The sequence below is a fragment of the Phyllobates terribilis genome, unplaced genomic scaffold, assembly GCF_046119375.1.
Source record: "Phyllobates terribilis strain yellow unplaced genomic scaffold, ASM4611937v1 Scaffold_4__5_contigs__length_816908805, whole genome shotgun sequence".
Lineage (NCBI taxonomy): Eukaryota > Metazoa > Chordata > Amphibia > Anura > Dendrobatidae > Phyllobates > Phyllobates terribilis.
In genome coordinates, this window is record NW_027362764.1 from 645,876,525 (window position 1) to 645,896,860 (window position 20,336).

A 20,336-nucleotide genomic window follows, 5' to 3' on the forward strand; every position below is an offset into this window, starting at 1 on the left:
CAGGCCACTAAACGTAGTACTCAGATCTGGTTTTAGACAAAGTGGGGCCCTGGGCAAAGGTTTAAAGTAGGACCCTTAATGCTCACATATTGCACCATCACACTCAAACATTTAGGTTGCATTTACATGCGCTGAGTTCAGACTGCTAAATGAGCACAATCAACAATCCTGAAGTCGTTCAGTGCTTGTTTACCGGACTCTTTACACAGGATGAAGAAGCATGATAGGGACAGAACAATCATTAATTAATTGATCAATCTGTCTCCAGACATATCATATTATCAACAGCATATCTGCAGTTTACACCGGGCGATGTTCTGCTGAGAACAATGATTTTTGTTCCGCCATAAACAATCCAATCACCTAATGAATGTGCAGCATTTTGTTCATTCATTGGGCGATTGACGACATGTTTACACTTATATGCTCTCATCTGTGCAGCCAATATTTATAAATGTGAATGCTGCATATACACACACAGTATGTGACACACACATTGTATGTGACACACACGCATGTATACACACACATGGCACACACGTATGTATACACACATAGCATACACGCATGTATACACACACATAGCACATGAGCATGTATACACACAAACACTTGCAAAAACCGAGCACACACAGATAGCTTTACACACACATAGCACACACGCTTGTATACACAGAGCACATACACACATGTATACAGGGCACATACATACACATACGTATATGTCTTCACATATACAGTACAGACCAAAAGTTTGGACACTCCTCATTTAAAGATTTTTCTGTATTTTCATGACTATGAAAATTGTACATTCACATTGAAGGCATCAAAACTATGAATTAACACATGTGGAATTATATACTTAACAAAAAAGTGTGAAACAACTGAAAATATGTCTTATATTCTAGGTTCTTCAAAGTAGCCACCTTTTGCTTTGATGACTGCTTTGCACACTCTTGGCATTCTCTTGATGAGCTTCAAGAGGTAGTCACTGGAAATGGTCTTCCAACAATCTTGAAGGAGTTCCCAGAGATGCTTAGCACTTGTTGGCCCTTTTGCCTTCACTCTGCGGTCTAGTGTTGTCATAGCAATGATGTCAGTGTTGTCATGGAGATGATGTCATATCAATGATGATATCATAATGTTGTCATGGCGACAATGATGTCATAGTGTTGTGTGTTGTCATGGTGGCAATGATGTCGTAGTGTTGTGTGTTGTTATGGCAACTGTGATGTCATAGTGTTGTCAAGGTGACAATTATGCCAAAGTAACATGTGTTTTCATGCCGATGATGATGTCATAGTGTCACGTGTTTCATGATGACAATGCTGTCATAGTGTTTAATGACGATGATGATGTCATAGTGTCATGTGTTGTCATGGCAATAATGATGTCATAGTGTTGTCATGGCGACAATAATGTCATAGTGTTGTCATGGTGACAATGATGTCATAGTGTCGAGATTTGTCATATCGAAGATAATGTTATATTGTTCTCATAGTGACAATGATGTCATAGTGTTGCCATGGCGGCGATAATGTCATATTATTGTGTATTGTCACAGAGACAATTATGTTATAGTGTTGTGTGCTGACATGGCGACGATACTGTCATAGTGTTGTCATGGTGACAATGATGTCATAGTGTCGAGATTTGTCATATCGAAGATAATGTTATATTGTTCTCATAGTGACAATGATGTCATAGTGTTGCCATGGCGGCGATAATGTCATATTATTGTGTATTGTCACAGAGACAATTATGTTATAGTGTTGTGTGCTGTCATGGCGACGATACTGTCATAGTGTTGTCATGGCGACAATGATGTCATAGTGTTGGCGAGCCAAATCTTATATGATTGTGTCATGTAATGTTATATCGACGATTATGTCATATTGTTCTCATGACGACGGTGATGTCATAGTGTCATGTGTTGTCATGGTGATGATGTCGTAGTGTCGTGTATTGTCATAGCGACGATGTTGTCATAATGTAATGGCAACAATGATGTTATAGTGTTGCGATGGTGACGATAATGTCATATTGTCGGGTATTGTCATGGAGACAATGATGTTATAGTGTTGTGTGCTGTCATGGCAACAATGATGTTATAGTGTTATCATGGCAACAGAAATATCATAGTGTCAAGTGTTGTCATGGTGACGATCTCATAGTGTTGTCATGCGACGATGATGTCATAGTGTTATCATGGCAACAATGATGTAATAGTGTAGATATTGTCATGAAGACGATGATGTCATAATGCTGTAAAGGCAACAACTAAACGACCATGATATCATTGTGTCATGTAATGTCATATCGACAATGATGTCATATTGTTCTCATGGCGACGGTGATGACATAGTGTTGTGTGTTGTCATGGCCACAATTATGTCAGTGTTGTCATGGTGATGAAAATGTCATAGTGTCATGTGTTCTCATGGTGATAATAATGTTACAGTGTTGTCATGGCGTTGATGATGCCATAGTGTTGTGCGTTGTCATTGTGACAATGATGTCCTAATGTTGACATGGCGACAATGATTTTATAATGTCGATATTGTCATGGCGATGATGATGTCATAGTGTTGTCATGGCGAAAATGATACCATAGTGTTGTCATGGCGATATCAATGTCATAGTGTCTAACATCATGGCAAGGACGATGTCACAGTGTTGTCATAGTGATGATGTTGTCATAGTGTCGTGTGTTGTCATGGCGACGATGATGTCACAGTGTTGTCAAGGTGACAACGTCATACTGTCATGTGTTGTCATGGCGATGATTATGTCACAGTGTTATCATGGCGATGGTTATGTCATAGTTATGTATGTTACTATGGCAATGATGATGTCAATTATGTCATAGTGTTGTCATTGCGACGATGATGTCATACTGTTGTCATAGCGATGATTATGTCATACTGTTATCGTGGAGATGGTTATGTCATAGTTAAGTATATTGCTATGGCAATGATGATGTCAAAGTGTCATGTATTGTCACGGTGATATTGATGTCATAGTGTTGTCATTGTGACGATGATGTTATGGTGTTGTCATTGCAACATTGATTTAATAATGTATGTTGTCATGGCAATGATGATGTCATAGTGTCAGGAGTGGTCATGGCGACAATGATGTCATAGTGTTGTCATGGTGACGATGATGTCATATTGTTGTGTGTTGTCATGGCGACGATTATTTCATAGTGTTGTCATGGTGGCGATAATGTCATGTTGTCATGGTGACGATGTCATAGTGTCGTGTATTCTCATGGCGACAATAATATCAGAGTGTTGTCATGGTGATGATGATGTCATATTTTTGTCATGGTGAAAATTATGTCATAGTGTTGTCATGGCGACGATGATGTCATATTGTACTCATGGCGACGAAGTCATAGTGTCGTGTGTTGTCATGGTGACAATGATGTCAGTGGTGTTATAGTGATGATGATGTCATAGTGTCGTGTGTTTTCATTGCGACAATAATGTCATAGCGTTTTGATGGCATGGATAATGTAAAAGTGTTGTGTTCTGTCATTGCGATGATGTCATAGTGTGAAGTATTGTCATGGCAATGACGATGTCATAGTGGCTGTGGCATTACAGTGATTGCCTGGCCAGATAGCGTCATCAGGTCTAGACCTGATGGCGCTATGTTTGTCACAATCTGCCCCAGAAACAGGCAGAATAGGGAGAGCTGCTGCAGACTCAGGGAGAGGATTGCTTGTTTATAGTTAGTATAGGTATTCCACAGCATATCTATATATCCATCTGAACTAACGGTACTTCTGAGGACTAATCCAGCTGTATACCAGCTGTATATATTCAGTGGTGATAGCAGGAGTTAGGCAGGCAGGGTTTGTAGCAGATAGTGTATACAGCACAAGAGGGTCCATTGCATGTTTGGACTGATCCTGCTTTTACAGATATTTGTAGACATAGCCCCAGATATAAGGGGCCAGGGCTAATTTTTTTTTCATCTTAATCCTTATTATTTGCTTAAAAAGCAAGGCAGGCAGGGTATGTGGCAGACTGCAGTGCATACAGCAGAAGAGGGTCAATTGCACGTTCTGTCTGCTGCTGCTGCTGTTACAGATATTTGTAGACATAGCCCCAGATATCAGGGGCCAGGGCTAATTTTTTTTTATCTTAATCCTGATTATTTGCTTAAAAACAATTGCAGGGTCACAATTTTTCTGCTCCATTTGCTTGTTAGCACTGCAGAATACAGCCAGATCTTTTCCATATTACATAAAAATCCAGAAATTTGTAGTGAACATGGAAAATATTGGCCTCCATTTATAGTTTGTTGCAGTGTGTCAGTGAAGCTATTCACATGTGCTGGCTGTGAAGAATAGTAAACTACAGGCCCGCTATTTAAAATCGTGGTTGTCCATCAGACGTATCACATATAACTGCGGCCCAAATTCAACCATTTCTGGCTTCCTTTTACAGTTTGTTGCATTGTGTCAGTGAAGCTAATCACACGAGGTCGCTGTGAAGAATAGTGAACTACGAGCCCGCTATTTAAAACCATGGTTGTCCGTCAGACATATCACATACAACTGCGGTCCAAATTCATCCATTTTTGTCCCCCATTTAAAGTTTGTTACAGTGTGTCAGTAAAGATATTCACATGTGCTCGCTGTGAAGAATAGTAAACTACAGGCCCGCTATTTAAAACTGTGGTTGTCCGTCAGATGTATCACATATGACTGCAGTCCAAATTCAGCCATTTCTGGCCTCCATTTACAGTTTGTTGCAGTGTGTGAGTAAAGCTATTAACACAAGGTCGCTGTGAAGAATAGTAAACTACAGGCCTGCTATTTAAAACCGTGTCTGTCCGTCAGACATATAACTGCAGTCCAAATTCAGCCATTTGTAGTGAACGTGGAAAATATTGTCCTCTATTTAAAATGGACAAGACGCGTTGCAAGGTACAGGGAAGTGGAGATGATGGTGATGGTGCATGCAGAGGCCGAGGCCATGGCTGTGGACAAGCTGAAATTGTGCCACAACAAACACCCACATCTTGTCACTCGACCTTCCTGTCCCAATTACAAGGGGACCGCAGAACACCACAATTGAACACAGAGCAGTGTCAAAAGGTTGTTGGTTGGATAGCAGATAATGCTTCCAGTCACTTTGCCACCACCACCTTGTCTTCCACACGGTCATGTCTCAGTAGCCATGAGTCTGGACCGCATATTCCTCACCCTGATCCTCCTTACTCCCACTATGCCGAGTACCCAGAGACAACTGATCCCACACTTGGAAAGAAAGAGCTGTTTACTTTTCCCTTTATAGATTCGGGCCTCTCGCCGGCCAGCTTCAAGCGTGGCTAGAGGAGAATGTGTGTAGCGACGCCCAAGTATTTGAGCAGCCACGGGCCACACACAGGCAATGGTGGGAAAGTGCAATTACTGTCGCAAGAGGTGGATGATGAAGAGACACAATTGCCAGAAAGTCAGGAGGAGGACCAGTGTCCACTTCCAGGGTGCGGAAGTGGAAGACGAGGTGGTGGACGTTATAGTAACTGACCCAATCTGGCAGGGGGACATGCAGAGTGAGGACAGAAGCACACAGAGGGAGGGAGTCACAGTACCACAACAGGCAGGAGGAAGCAGTGTGGTGACCGCAGACCCAAGGCGGGAAAGCGTTTCCCGGAACACCAACACGAAGGAAGTTGCCAGTACAACTGTTAGGTCTTCCCGAGTCTGGTTGTTTTTTAAAGACTCTGCAGATAACCCCAAAAAGGCCATTTGCACCATTTGCCAGGCCAGTATCAGCAGGGGTAGCAAAACTACCAGCCTGACCACCACCAGAATAATCAGGTACATAACAGTAAAGCACACGACTAGGTGGGTCGAACGCCAAGGTCCAAAAACAGTGTCTGCGAGTGACACCACTGCTTCTTCCGCTGTTGTGCATGCACGCCAATCCCCTGTCCATGGCGCATGCGAAGATGCCTCCCGCCCTGGACCTGTCGTTGCATACTCTAAATTAGCACCATTAACAAGCACATCCTTGTCCCAGCGCAGAGTTCAGTTGTCCTTACCCCAGTCCTTGGAGTGCAAGCGGAATGCAAGCACAAACAACCAGCTAACACACCACAGGCCACACTACTAAATTCACATTTATCGCGAATGCGTGTGCTCGAAATGTTGCCTTTTACGCTATTGGAGATGGAAGCTTTCCGCAACCTGATGGCCTCAGTACTCGGTCCCCAGTCGCCACTATGTCTTCCGGTGTGCCATCCGCCCATTACACAAGCACGTGTCCCACAACATTAGCCGTGCCCTCAACAACGCAGTTACTGGGAAAGTCAACCTAACCATGGACACGTGGACAAGTGCTTGTGGGCCGGGACGGTACATCTGGCTGACGGCACACTGGGTTAATAGAGTGGAAGCCGGGATCCAGTCGGACCTTGGGACGGAACATGTCCTCCCGACGCCAAGGATTGTGGGCCCTGGGTGAATCAAAGTTGCCCCCATATTCTACAGCTTCTGCACCTCCTCCTCCTTCTCCTCTTCAGCCTCCATCTCCGAAATGACCACATCAGTCACAAGCTGGAAGCACTGCAGCACTGCCTCGGCCAAGCGGCAACAGGCTGTGCTGAAGCTAATATGCTTAGTTGACAAACCGCACAACGCTGAAGAGTCGTGGACAGCTCTGAAAGAGCAGGCAGATATGTGGCTGTCAACACTGGCCCTACAGCCAGGCGAGCTCACACATGTACCATACCTGGCCCATGTGCTTAACCTCGTGGTTCAGCGGTTTCTCAAAACCTACCCGGATCTGCCGGATCTGCTTGTCAAAGTACGCCGCGTGTGTGTCTATTTTAGGAAGTCAGCTACAGCTTCCGCCACCCTTGCCGTGCTTCAGCAGCATTTACAGCTTCCACCTCACCGACTGGTGTGCGATGTCCCCACACGTTGGAACTCTACATTGCAGATGTTGGGTAGGATTTGTGAGCAGAAGAGGGCAGTTGTTGACTACCAGCATCAACACGGCCATCAGTATTCAGGTCAGACTCCACACATAAGACCTCAGGAGTGGACATGGATGTCAGACTTCTGTGCCATCCTCCCAAACTTTGAGGACTCCACCAAGATGGGGAGCGGCGATGATGCCATAATTAGCGTCACCATCCCACTTCTCTGTCTTCTGAAACATACATACAGGGCGATTCCACACAGCAAAGCCTCCTCTCATCCCAACGTGGATTGGGTGACAATGAGGAAGAGGAGCAGGAAGAGGAGGAGCTAGTTTACTGCGCTATAGATGGTACTACTTGCACAACTGTCATACCGTCTGTTCAGTGTGGATGGGCTGAGGACAGGGAGGAGGAGGAGGATGAGAAGGAGAGCATGGTCAGTCATCCTCTTGGTGAGGACACAAAAGTCTTGCCTGTTAGCAGTTTGGCACGCATGGCTGAGTTTATGTTACGCTGCCTTTCCCATGACCCTCGCGTTGTCTAAATTTTGGGTGACAGTCATTACTGGTTGGTGACACTTCTAGACCCACGCTACAAAGATAACTTTCTATCTCTTAATCCCGCGGCGGAAAGACCTTATAAAATGGGGCAGTACCAGAAGGCGTTTGTTGTGGAATTATTAAAACAATTCCCATCTGCAAATGCTGGCGGCAGAGGTCTCAGTTCGTTGCACAACCAAGGAGCAGAGGAGAAAGAGGCACAAATCCAATCCAGCAGAGTCAGGGGAATACTGTTAAAGTTCTGGAACAGGTTTCTCAGACCCTCCCATTACACAGGCCCTAATGCGCGGGGGACTCTCTCAAGGAGGGAACAGTTTGGGAAGATGCTGAAGGACCATGCCACTGTCCTCCGTGATTCCTCTGTGCCTTATAATTATTGGGTATCCAAGCTGGACGCGTGGCATGAACTGGCTCTCTATGCCTTGGAGGTCCCGGCCTGCCCTGCCGCTAGCATTTTGACAGAGCGGGTTTTTAGTGCCTCCGGGGGAATTATAACTGATAGGCGCATCCGCATGTCAACTGAAAATGCTGACAGGCTGACTTTTATAAAAATGAACAAGGGCTGGATTGGGACAGAATTCTTAACACCACCAAATGATTGCAGCGTAACATAAACTCAAATCCAGTGTCTTTTTTGGGAGGTCTATTCCCATGCACCTCTTCACACACAGTCGTTACGGAGGCCCATCTCTATGTGTCTTTAAATTGTTATTGTGGTTTTTCCAAAATTTTGACAAGCGTTGTACTCACTGCATACCCTAATACTGTATAGCAGACCCACTCCTTTCTAATGTGAACATATCGATACTGAGGCCCACCGCTATGAGTCTTTAAATTGGCATTAGGGGTTTTCCTAACTTTTGGCAGCCCTTGCAGTCATGCATGGGCACTACCTGTTAGGTGTTGGTCTGTGGCTGGATTTGATATGGGTCCAAGACCTTCTGTGGTCTCCCATTTTGGTCCAGCCAGGGCTGATGCTACTCAGCATCATCGTCAGCCCCAACGCATAGCTGGTCCACGAGACGTACAGATTGTCTTCTGTGCATTGGTACCTAGCAATGTTAAGCATGGGTTGCAGAGGGAGATAGGGCGTTTGAAGTCTAAGTCCAGGATTCGCCGCACTGAGCATGCCCTGGCGGATCGTGATTGGTGGTTTGGCACCCACCTGACTCGGTGACCTGGCACCGCCTGATTGGTCCACGGGTGGCGTCACCAATGGTTATCGGTGGGCAGGGCTTAGTCTTTAAAAGGCCCGCCCGCAAACATGGCAGCGCGCTCTTATCATTGAGCAGTGATGCAATTGTGTGGACGACTGTGTTTCACGAGTATTTTCTGTCAGGCAGGCTAGTTCCATAGAGGCAGGTAGTTTCGTCTAGCAGTCTGGCTCTGCCAAAGGGGTCGCCTAACACCCCGAGCAGCCTGCAGACGTCCTATCCATGGCTAGCGCCTGTCAGCCACGTGGAGTAGTACCCTTCAGTCCGGTAGCACGCCGGCTGGAGGCACGTGTACCCATCACACACGCATCCTAGCGCCGCCAGTGTAGTCCATGTGTAGTTAACAGGGCTACAGCTACTTCCCCGGTCGCGCATCTCCCGTGCAGTTAACTGAGATTGAGCGAACCGTTATACGCGTTCCTGTGTGCAGTAACACGGAAGGGTTTATCATTTAAGTTGGTTGCTTTCCTTTTCACCCGGAAAATGTTCGGCAGCAGTCCACCAGGCTGCATCTCGTACCCCGGGGTCGGTTGCGTTCCATTATAATAAAGTTGTCTGCAACCGCCCTCCTAACACTACCACTATAGGAGACCCACTCCTTTATAATGGCAACATTTTTTTTACTGAGGCCCTCCTCAATATCTCTTCAAAGGGGTCTTGGGGTGCGTCCCAATTTTTTGCAGCCCTTGCGGTCACTGCATACGCAATAACAGTAGAGGAGACCTACTCATTAATAATGGGAACAACAAAGCATAGCCAGCTGATGGCTCTCTAACAATAATGAGGGTCGACTGCTTGCCTTTTAAGAATAGTAAGGACTATCCCGAATGGTTTCACCTTGTCGTGGTGGGATAGCTTTCATACTACTTTAGATAAAAAACAGTGTTACTAAAAACCCTATTTTATTTAAATGAACCTTTGCTTTTTATTTATTTACAGCAGCGTTTATGGTCATTTTACTTCTTATAGGTTTTTCTGATTCATGGCCATTGTGAAACATGCATTTATGCGCTGCATGTACACCAACTTAAACCAAGCTCAGATTTTGTGTTTTTTCTTTGTATTTTAGCATTCTGTGCAAACCAGAGAGTGGCCTCCCTTTCTAGAGCTGGATAATACATTTAAAAAGCTTCCCTTAGCTGGTGTCCACAGTTCGGGACCCGGCCCTTTGTTTTCCCTTATTCACACAGAGGTCAACTTTGACTCATGGTAAGGTTTTTAATATTAGACAGAGTAAGACTATCCCAAACTGGTTTACCTTGTCGTGGTGGGATAGCTTTCATACTATTTTTGATGAAAAACAGTTACTAAGAACCCTATTTTATTTAAATACACTTTTGCTTTTTATTTATTTACAGCAGGATTTATGTTCATTTTGCTTCTTGTAGGATTTTCAGATTAGTGATGGATTGGAAGTAGCATGTAATTGAACACGTACATACGGTGGTGCTCAGTGTAGTGGACACAGAGGGCAGGGAAGGGGTTATAAAATCTTCTGGATTACAAGGCATAAATACGTTATATTTGTATATCAAAGGAATTGATGCAGTGGTGCAAAGTCCAGGAAAAAAGTGCAAAAGCCTTTATTCCCCATGCAGATATTATCATATTATCCCATCTTAAGATGGAGGGCTGCCTTAATTTTTTTTTTCTGCAATATTGTGGCATTTTTTTCTTCCGAGATCTCATCTCCCAAGATCTCAATTTGCGCATGCGGCTGTAGCCAACCTTAAGAAAGTCAGTGGGAAGGAGGACTCCGCTCAGTGCCGACATCTAATGAGAGCCCAGGGCAATGCTTATCATGATTTATAGCTAAAATGTAGAAAGGGGTCGGGAACTAGCAAAGCCAGCTTTCCTGCTCACCGACAGTATAACTCCCACCACTGGTGCCTGGAGCCCACCCGAAGTCCGGACATCCATCACAACACTTTACTATTGCAGACTCACACCCCCTCTCTGCTGCTTCTGCTATTTGATGATACCGGCTAGTAGTACTGCAGGAAGGTGAGCTCAACAGGGATTGGATGACTGAAAATCCCACCCCTCTTGTCCTGTGATTTGGATTGGTTACTCTCCCAGGCTGCCTGTCAAAATCAAGCTCCACCTTCCTACTGCCTCCGAACACTAATAAGAACTTCATGCAGAAAAAAAAATCACAGTGTTTTTTTTCCTCGCGGACACTATAGCCAGCATAGAAAAAACTCTAGTTTTTTTCTAACTGTCCATGAATTTAAAGACTGTTGTCAACCCTGGCACAGAGCCCCCCCAGCTCAGGGGCCTTTTTGTGGCCACTTGGTCTGCCACTCTGGGCTGTAGCCCCTGACTGTATTCTTTGCAGCATAAGATGGGGTATTGTTATGCATGAAAATGATTTTGTTATGGATGGTACTGCTCTTCTTTTTTTGTACCATGGAAGAAAGTGGTCAGTCAGAAACTCTATATAATCATTTTCATACTTTCAGGGGCCATAAAGGGGTCTACCAAATCTATTCCGATGATTCCAGCCCAAAACATGACTCTGCAACCTCCTTCCTGATGTCGCAACCTTGTTGGGACATGATGGCCATCCATCAACTATCCCCAACTGCATCCATCTCGGCCATCCACAACACAGCACTCATCAGTAAACAAGACAGTTTTAAAATTACTCTCTATTTATGTTTAGGCCCACTGCAACCATTTCTGCCTGTGAGCTCTTTTTTAGGGGTGGCTAAATCGTAGGTGTCTGCACAACTGCAAGCCCCTGGAGGATCCTACACCTGGAGGTTTGTGGGAATCCAGAGACATGAGCAGCTTAAACTACCTGTTTGCTGCTTTGCAATGGTATTTTATCAGCCGCTCTCTTAATCCAATGAATTTTTCTGGCAGAAACCTTCCTCATTATGCTTTTATCTGCATGAACCCATCTGTCCAATAAATCTCTTCACAGTTCGATGATCACGCTTAAGTTTTCGTGAAATATCTAATGTTTTCATACTTTGTCCAAGGCATTGCGCTATTTGATGTTTTTCGGCAGCAGAGAGATTCTTTCCCATATTGCTTGAAATCTGTGGCTGCTTAATAATGTGGAACGTCCTCCTTTAGCAGTTTTCCTTTAATTTGGGTCACCTGGCAAACTAATTATCACAGATGCTAAAGCTTGAGTTCAGTGATTTAAAGAGCCCTGAAACACAAAACCATTCATGAGTTTTTTTGAAAAACAAAAAAATACATCTTTATGACACTTAAATCAAATTTGCAATATAATTTAGAGCAGAGTAAAGATATGTTATGATCTGCAACATGTACTAAGGAAAGATAGGGGAAAGTTGTCACTACAGTAAGACTAAGCTGAATCCCTACGATGTAGCGGGCTGCCTGTTCCTAGCGAACAGACCCGCCTTAGTCTTCGGCTAGTCTGAAAGAAGACCTATAGCATAAGGGGAGGGGTCCCTAAAAGAACTAAGGACTGGGACAAAAAAGGAACACCTCCTAAACAGAGAAGTTGTTGAAGAACATAAAAAAACAAACTGACAAAAAGGTACTAGAGGTCCAGAAGGACCAAGCGAACCGACAGAGAAAGGCACCGAAGCACCTGGCTAGAGAAAAAGTCTAACACTGAAGTCCAGCACAGCCAAAAGGGTGGAGCTGGAATATAAAGGCAGATGATCACGTGACCGCAAAACACAAGATGGAAAAAACAAACAGGAGGGTTTTAACAGATGCTGCCGCATTGCAGGTTTTATTGTTTCTTTTTTTGTTTTTCCTTTAAACTATAGAAGCAATCATTCCTTTAGAAACACAATACCTTTTGCATTTATTTTAATGTTATGCTGAGTTCATGAGAGTAATAAAATACAAATCGAGAGACATTTTTTATTTTAGCATGAACTATTCCATATATCAACAGGCATCAATTTAGACTGTTTAAACTTTTCTTTTATCTGTTCGGTTAAGAAAACTTGAATGTTGAGCTACTGCAACTTCCAGAACTTGCTGACAAACCACAATATAACCTAAAATACTGGAATGTGTAAAATGCACATAATTATAGTGAACACATCATGTTCTATTGATAATGGAAACAGCATATCATCTTTTCAAATATGTATTTTATATGTCTAAACCTAAACACAATCTTTCCTGAAGGCACTGTCAATAAAGAATTAGAATATCCCTGAACAGTATTAGTGTGACATGTAGAAGTAGTGCTGTTGCAGTGTGACATGCAGAGGTAGTGCTGTTGCTTTAAAAGCATTCAGCAACTATTAGAAGTAACAGAAGCACAGGAGACAGGAAGTGTTGTGCTCCAGAAGCATTCAGCAACTAGAGGGGTTAACACATTCACAGGAGAAGGGGAGTGTTTTAGTAGAGCCTCAGGGGAATTGTGGGGAAATTGTTTTACTGTCTGGCCAGAGCTGAAGAGAAAGGTGGCTTATGATCTGTATCTCACAGAAGGCAAGAGAACAGAATTCAGGTCAGGAGGGAAGCTAAACAAAGGTCAGTTAGACTCCCTGAGCTAACAGTGTGGAGTATTATTGGCCAGGAAGTTGTTGCAGAACACAAAAAGACAAACTCACAAAAAGGTACTAGAGGTCCAGAAGGACCAAGCGAACTGACAGAGAAAGGCACCGAAGCACCTGGCTAGAGAAACAGTCAAACACTGAAGTCCAGCACAGCCAAAAGGGCAGAGCTGGAATATAAAGGCAGATGGTCAAGTGACCGCAAAACACAAGATGGAAAAAACAAACAGGAGGGTTCTAACAGTACCCCCTCTTTTACGAGGATCCTCCAGGCCCAGGCCTATCCAGAAACCTCTTGTGGAAAGCTTTAACAAGCCTAGGAGCAGAGACATCATCCGTCCTTACCCAGGAGTTGTCTTCGGGACCGAAACCCCTCCATGAGACAAGATACTGTAATCTCCCTCTATGCCATCTAGAATTCAAGATACGAGAAATTTCATATTCGCCATCTTCCACCACAGGAGGAACTGAGACAGTGGCATCCCTATCTGATATATCAGCCTTTTTCAACAAGGAAATATGAAACACAGGAATAATCTTCCAGGAAGTAGGGACATCCAACCTAACAGCAGACAGGTTAGCACTTTAAATGGACCCACAAACTTAGGACCCAGTTTTTTAGAGGGAATCCTCAACCGCAGGTTCTTTGAGGAAAAACAAACCATGTCACCCACAGTAAACAAAACCTCCTTACGTTTCCTGTCAAAATACTTCTTGGACTTCTTGTTAGCCTCTTGCAGATTGCAACGTACATTAGTCCAAACTCTCTCCAAATCACCGGAAAAATTCTCCTCCTCCGGCACCGCCAACCCCAATTTGGAGAACGAACCAAAAGATGGATGTCTCCCAGTACAATAAAAAAAAGGAGAACACCCAGCAGAAGAGGATGTATGATTGTTAAGAGCAAGTTATGGAAGAGTCAGAAACTCAGACCACACCTCTTGATTGTCCGCCACAAAACAACTCAAAAACTGTTCAACATACTGGTTCTTTCTTTCAGTCTGTCCATTAGACTCAGGATGATACCCAGATGAAAATGACAAATGGACTCCCAACCTGTCATAAAAAGCGCGCCAAAAGCGAGCTACAAACTGAGGTCCTCTATCAGAAACAATATCCGTGGGAACGCCATGGAGCTTGACAATCTCCTTAACAAACGCCTTAGCGGGTGTCTTGGTGCAGGGCAACTTAATGAATGGAACTAAATGACGCATGTTACTAAAACGGTCCATGACCACCCAGATGACAGTAAAACCCTCGGACACAGGAAGATCAGTAATAAAATCCATTGTGAGATGCATCCAAGGCGCACTAGGAACCTCCAGAGGACAAAGCAACCCCGCAGCAGGAGTAAGTGAAGCCTTTGACCTAGCACACACAGTACATTGACGCACCCACTTGATGACATCCTTCTGCCATCTAGGCCACCAAAAACTGCGACTGATAAGTATCTTAGTCTCCGAAATTCCTGGATGACCTGCCAACCGAGACTCATGACACTCCACAAACAAATCTCTCCTAAAGGCTCTAGGCACGAACAACCTCCCATGGGGAGTGTTAGATGGGTATCATCTTGAGCTTTCAGAATCCCATTCTCCAAAACGGAGTCCAATGCCGCCACCACAACTCCTTTCTGTAAAATGCTCTCCTCCTCCTCGGCACCGACCGTAGGAGAGAAGCTGTGAGATAAAGCATCGGCTTTAACATTCTTAGTACCAGGGATATGGGTAACAGAAGAATGAAACCGAGAAAAAAAAAGTGCCCACCTAGCTTGACGGGCATTCAAGTGCTTGGCAGCATCCAGATAGATCATATTCTTATGATCTGTGAAAACCTGAATAGGAAATCAAACGCCTTCCAAAAAATGACACCAATGTTCAAACGCGAGTTTAATAGCCAGCAATTCCCGATTGCCAACATCATAATTCAGTTCGGTTTCTGAAATTTTTTTCGAAAAGAAGGCACAAGGATGTACTCCATCTCTGTTCCCCTGTGACAAAACTGCTCCGACCCCCACAGATGAAGCATCGACCTCGACCAAAAAAGGCTTGGTCTCATCAGGCTGCATAAGGATAGGGGCAAAACTGAACCTCTCTTTGAGATACTTAAACGCTTCAATGGCCTCAGTAGTCCACTGGACCGTATTCACACCTTTCCTGGTGAGATCGGTTAGAGGCTTAACAATTACAGAAAAATTCTTAATGAATTTCCTGTAATAATTTGCAAAACCCAAAAATCTCTGTATAGATTTCAAACCAATAGGTCTAGGCCATTCCTGCACAGCCTGAACCTTCACAATGTCCATCTCAAAGCCCTCGCTGGAGACAATGTAGCCCAAAAAACTAATTTTCTGCACAGCGAACTCACATTTCTCCAGCTTACCAAAGAGTGAATTATCACTCAATAACTGCAAAACTTCACATACACTCTGCCAATGGGACTCTAGATCTGGTGAATAAATCAAAATCAAAATGTCATTCAAATACTCAACCACATTCTTACCAATCAAAGGTCTTAGAATGTCATTAATTAGGTTCTGAAAAAATGCAGGTGCATTGGTAAGACCAAAAGGCATCACCAGATTCTCAAAATGACCTACCGGAGTGTTAACAGCAGTTTTCCATTCATCATCCTCCTTCACTCGTAACAAATTGTATGTCCCCCGGAGATCAATTTTAGAGAACCACTTGGCCCCCACCAACTGGTTAAACAAGTCAGGAATTAACGGCAATGGCGTATGGTAATCTTATTAATTTCACGAAAATCCAGACATGGACGTAAACCCCCGTCCTTTTTTTAACAAAGAAAAATCCAACTGCCACAGGCGACTTAGAAGGTCTAATGTGACCAGCAGCTAGGCTAGTCTGTATGTACTCCTCCAAGGCCTTTCTTTCAGGGATAGTCAGATTAAACAAGCGACTCTTGGGAAGAGTAGCTCCAGCAACAAACTCAATGGCTCAATCATAGTCCTTATGAGGAGGTAAAACTTGCGACTCCTCCTCTGAAAAAACCCTCCAAAAAACTTGAATAGGTACCGGTATTTCCTCTTTTTCCACAGCCGCAATGCGACCATTACAACATTTATCATAGCACTTCGGACTCCAAGACTTAATTACATTAGTAGACCAGTCCAGCAAAAGATTGTGCAGTTTTAACCAAGGCAATCCTAAAACGAACTGAGAGGATAAATTATCTAATACAACCAAGTCCAAAATTTCTTGGTGAACTCCATTGATAGTGAGGGGAAATGCAACAACCTTGTGAGTAATACATTTCAAGGGAGTGTTATCAATTGCAATCACAGAAATAGGTGATGACAAAGGTTTGGATTTCAATTTAAGGTTTTCCAAAAACCATTTATCAATCACATTAAGTGTTGAACCACAATCCACAAATACCTGAAATTCAATCAAATTTTCCTGCAAAGTAGTACTCCCAGAAACAAATACTCCTGCAGAGCGTAAACAAGCTATACGGGTGTAACTGACCTTTTTTTTTTCTTTACTTAAACGAAGCTCACAATACTTAATCAAATGGTCAGCTTTACTACAATAAAGACACAATCCCTGGGCGAACCTCCGGTCTCTTTCCTGAGAGGGGAGCGACTTCGCCCCAACCTCCATCGGCTCTCCGCCATCAGAGTAGATTTTCTGGGGACTAGGACCTGGTATTACAGGAGTCTTTACCTCATTCTGTCTAAATCTCAGTCTCCTATCCACACCAACAGCTAATTGCATGGCATCCTGCAGAGTCTCAGGTGCGGGGAATGTAATTAGCAAATCCTTAACCTTTTCACTCAGACCAGCAAGAAATAGACATTTCAGAGCTGGATCATTCCATTTAACTTCTGAGGCCCATCTTCTAAAGTGTGTGCAATAATTTTCAACATTACCTGACCCCTGATTTAAACGCCTGAGTTCTGCCTCAGCAGATGAGATTCGATCAGGATCATCATATAATAGCCCCATAGCAGAAAAAAATTCTTCTACAGACCTTAAACATGGATCATTAGGTTGGAGAGAAAAAGCCCACCCCTGTGGTTCTTTGCGCAAAAGTGACATAATAAAACCAATGCGCTGTGAATCATTCCCAGGGGACCTTGGGCTCAAATGAAAATATAACAAACAAGCATTTTTAAAGGAAAAAAAATCTTGCTGTTTACCATAAAAAAAAAAACATCAGGCATTCCTACCTTGGGTTCCGCAAAATGCACTTCAGAACAGCTACTCACGTATTGCTGGAGCTCGGCCACCTCCAGAGACAATCCCTGCAGGCGTTGAGCCAAATCCTGGACGGAAACCATACTGATCCCCGAATTTCTTTCCTTTTAGTTTTATTGGGCTGGACTTACTGTTATGATCTGCAACATGTACTAAGGAAAGATAGGGGAAAGCTGTCCCTACAGTAAGACTAAGCTGAATCCCTATGATGTAGCGGGCTGCCTGTTCCTAGCGAACAGACCCGCCTTAGTCCTCGGCTAGTCTGAACGAAGACCTATAGCATAAGGTGAAGGGTCCCTAAACGAACTAAGGACTGGGACAAAAAAGGAACACCTCCTAAACAGAGAAGTTGTTGCATAACACAAAAAGACAAACTGACAAAAAGGTACTAGAGGTCCAGAAGGACCAAGCGAACTGACAGAGAAAGTCACCGAAGCACCTGGCTAGAGAAACAGTCAAACACTGAAGTCCAGCGCAGCCAAAAGGGTGGAACTGGAATATAAAGGCAGATGATCACGTGACCGCAAAACACAAGATGGAAAAAACAAACAGGAGGGTTCTAACAGATGCCAGTGGCTATGCTGCCGCAAAAGTGACGGCAAAACAACCAGTGAAGATCGCCGGCTTTTTCCTGAAGTGGCTTTACCTTGGAAAACTCAGTTATTCTGCCAGTGTCTTAAAGAGTTGTTTAAGAGCAGAAAGTGAGCATAAACTTTCCAAATCTTCCTCAAAAATGAAAAATTCCCCAAAAACTTGGTGTTTCTACTCTTCTACTTTCCGTACCAAAAACTCAGCAAAAACGAGCAGTTTGCACATATTCAAAGAAGCATTGCAGGTTTTATTGTTTCTTTTTTTTTTTCCTTTTAACTATAGAAGCAATCATTCATTTAGAAACACACACAATACCTTTTGCATTTCTTTTAATGTTATGCTGAGTTCATGAGAGTAATAAAATACAAATCGAGAGGCATTTTTTATTTTAGCATGAACTATCCCATATATCAACAGGTATCAATTTAGACTGTTTAAACTTTCCTTTTATCTGTTCCGTTAAGAAAACTTGAATGTTGAGCTACTGTAACTTCCAGAACTTGCTGACAAACCACAATATAACCTAAAATACTGGAATGTATAAAATGTACATAATTATAGTGAACACATCATGTTCTATTGATAATTGAAACAACATATCCTTTCAAATATGTATTTTATATGTCTAAACCAGAACACAATCTTTCCTGAAGGCACTGTCAATAAAGAATATCCCTGAACAGTATTAGTGTGACATGTAGAAGTAGTGCTGTTGCAGTGTAACATGCAGAACTAGTGCTGTTGCTTTAAAAGCATTCAGCAACTATTAGAAGTAACACAAGCACAGTTGACAGGAAGTGTTGTGCTCCAGAAGCATCCAGCAACTAGAGGGGTTAACACATTCACAGGAGAAGGGGAGTGTTTTAGCAGAGCCCCAGGGGAATTGTGGGGAAATTGTTTTACTGTCTGGCCAGAGCTGAAGAGAAAGGTGGCTTATGATCTGTATCTCACAGAAGGCAAGAGAACAGAATTCAGGTCAGGAGGGAAGCTAAACAAAGGTCAGTTAGACTCCCTGAACTAACAGTGTGGAGTATTATTGGCCAGGAAGATTAGGACTGGAAAGAAGCCTTTCAAAGAGATTATCTCCCTCATTACACCCTTTCCCCCCTCCATCTCCATGCAGGATAAAGAATGCTGTGTATTATTGAGTCCTTGTGAAGGAAAATCCTGTGGCTGTGTATGCATTAAAACTGTGCTGTACTGTGCTACCTGATAATAGACTGTGTACTGCTGTGCTGCAAAGGAGACTGTACTGTTATTACTGGAGCCTGTTGCTCAAAGAGACATTTGCATTGCACTGGCCGTGCCTCATTAAATGTTACTGTTCTACCTTTTATGAAGACCCTTGTCAGATGTGTCTGGTCAGCAACTGAATCTATTGTGTGCCTGAGAGAAGCTGCAGCCTAAGATCACCCTGAGTAACGGTTCCCCCAGGATTCCAAAGAATTCAAGTAACCGATCTCGCCCCTAACTGAATTTAGGCAATGTGTGTGTAACATTGGTGGCCCGTACGGGGAATCCTGAACGTGAATTAGCGTGTAGAGGAAGAAGAGGAAAAGTGTCTGGAAGTAGCACAGCACCTCAACTCTGCTACACCAGTTAAAGGAGACCAGCCCTAAAGAAAAACTCACTAGCAGCAATGGATGTGGAAATACAAATGGACAGAATTAGTGACCTGCTTCTTCAGTTAACCTGTGAAGAATTGAGAACAATAGCAGAACATGTAAAGATGTCAGTAGAATAGATTTCCAAAGCACACAACCTCAGGCAACTGTTAGCTGCCATTAATGCAAAAATGGATTAGCTGGGGGAGAAAGAAGCTGAAGATGTCATGGGGACATTCCTCCAGGAACTAACACAGTTTCTAACCAGGTTGAAGTTGGAGGATGGAGGGGCGGCACCAATTACCAAAAGTGGGAATCTCCATCCACAGACTGAACTACAGGAATTGAAAGAACAATTCAAAGCCCTAACAACAGCCCTGCAGAAATCGACCAAAACCTCTGAATGGGTGATAGACTCAGACAGGACCTTTAACCTGCTCGGGTTAGGTAAATCAGGGAGACAGTCCTCTCTAACACCACAAATCACCATAAGGAAAGAATTCAAGATCCTGGGACATACAGTATTTAAGAGTGTGAACAGAAAGAGAGACTGTCTTATAGGAGCTTGTTGCAGCAGATCGATGCAGGCTTACAGAAAGGCTACCAGCCCGATGAGATCGTTGAGGGGGTGGTGAGAGCAATCAGCCCAGGACTGAACCTCCGTAGTATGCTTGAAATTAAAAGTCAATTGACCTTGCAA